The sequence below is a fragment of the Muscardinus avellanarius genome (genome assembly GCF_963383645.1).
Source record: "Muscardinus avellanarius genome assembly, chromosome: 2".
In the NCBI taxonomy this organism is placed as follows: domain Eukaryota; kingdom Metazoa; phylum Chordata; class Mammalia; order Rodentia; family Gliridae; genus Muscardinus; species Muscardinus avellanarius.
In genome coordinates, this window is record NC_137787.1 from 58,987,211 (window position 1) to 58,989,140 (window position 1,930).

At 43.0% G+C, this 1,930-nt stretch overlaps 1 pseudogene across 1 annotated transcript; it reads left to right on the forward strand.

Moving 5' to 3' along the window:
* Window positions 1-289: 289 nt before the first annotated feature.
* LOC308258719 (histone-binding protein RBBP4-like) lies at window positions 290-1,561 on the forward strand (annotated as a pseudogene). Its single transcript has one exon. The product of its transcript is annotated as a histone-binding protein RBBP4-like (transcript).
* Window positions 1,562-1,930: the final 369 nt, after the last annotated feature.

The following is a 1,930-nucleotide window of genomic DNA, read 5'->3' on the forward strand; positions in this document are numbered from 1 at the left end:
CCTGTTTCCAAATAAAAAAGTATAAAAAATAGGTCTGGGAGTATAGCCCGGAGGTAGAAGGGCTTCCAGGAACCCCAGTACCACCAAAAAAAAAGCTATGATATAAAATATAATATAAAATTATAATAATTTTAGTGTAGTAGTAATAAGTATTCTCATTATTAAAAATAGCAGAAGCCGGGTGTCATGGCACATGCCTTTAATCACAGTACTTAGCTGAGACAGGGCTCACAGCCTCCCCGCCCCTCTGGTAACCTATGACCCCGGGATCCCAGACTAGCCCGTCGCCATGGCCGACAAGGAAGCAGCCTTTGACAACGCAGTGGAAGAACATGTGATCAATGAAGAGTACAAAATATGGAAAAAGAACACCCCTTTTCTGTATGATTTGTTGATGACCCATGCTCTGGAATGGCCCCGCCTAACTGCACAGTGGCTCCCAGATGTAACCAGACCAGAAGGGAAAGATTTCGGCATTCATCGACTTGTCCTGGGGAAACATACGTCGGATGAACACCACCACCTGTGACAGCCAGCGTACAGCTCACTAATGATGGTGCTCAGTTCGACGGATCACACTACGACAGTGAGAAAGGAGAATTTGGAGGCCTTGGCTTGATTAGTGGGAAAATTGAAATAGAAATCAAGATCAACCATGAAGAAGTAAACCGGCCCGCTATATGCCCCCAAATCCTTGCATCACTGCAACAAAGACTCCAGCGAGTGACCTGCTTGTTTTTGACTATACAAAACATCCTCCTAAACCAGACCCTTCTGGAGAGTGCAACCCAGATGTGCGTCCCGTGGACATCAGAAGGAAGGCTATTGGCTTTCTTGGGACCCAAATCTCAGTGGGCACTTAGTGCTTCAGATGACCGTACCATCTGCCTATGGGACATCCATCAGTGCCATTCCAAAGGAAGGAAAAGTGGTCGATGCAAAGACCATCTTTACAGGACATACAGCAGTAGTAGAAGATGTTTCCTGGCATCTGCTCCATGAGTCTCTGTTTGGGTCAGTTGCTGATGATCAGTAACTCATGATTTGGGATACTCGTCCAAACAGTACTTCCAAGCCAAGCCATTCAGTTGATGCTCACACTGCGGAAGTGAACTGCCTCTCTTTCAATCCTTATAGTGGATTCATTCTTGCTACAGGATCAGCTGACAAGACTGTTGCCTTATGGGATCTGAGAAATCTGAAGCTTAAGTTGCATCCCTTTGAATCACAGAAGGATGAAATATTCCAGGTTCAGTGGTCGCCTCACAATGAGACTATTTTGGCTTCCAGTAGTACTGATCACAGACTCAATGTCTGGGATTTAAGTAAAATTGGAGAGGAATAGTCCCTGGAAAATGCAGAAGATGGCCCACCAGAATTGTTGTTTATTCATGGTGGTCACACTGCCAAAATATCTGATTTCTCCTGGAATCCCAATGAACCTTGGGTGATTTGTTCTGTATCAGAAGACAATATCATGCAAGTATGGCAGATGGCAGAGGACATTTATAATGATGAAGATCCTGAAGGAAGCGTGGATCCAGAAAAACAAGGATTCTAAATATGTCTGACCTTGTGATTTTTAGACTCCCCTTTTTTTCCTCTCAACCCTGAGATTGATTTAGCACTGGTTTTGAGACACAGACTTTGTTCAGTGATCCCTCTATCACAAATACCACCAACAATGTTATGAACCCAAACAGTGGGTGTTTTCTAAATATTAACTGGGGTACTTGATTCAACAAAGACAGACTTATATTTAAATTTTCTTCAGAAATTTGGTAGTAAAAAACCTAGGTCTAAAGTAGCTACAGGAAGGGGAATATTATATGTGGTTATTTTTCTTCTCAAACTATATCACCAAGTTTTTCAGACTCATTTAAGTAAAGGCTAGATTGTGTAAGGAATAGAGCCAGGTGAGGTGGGTGTC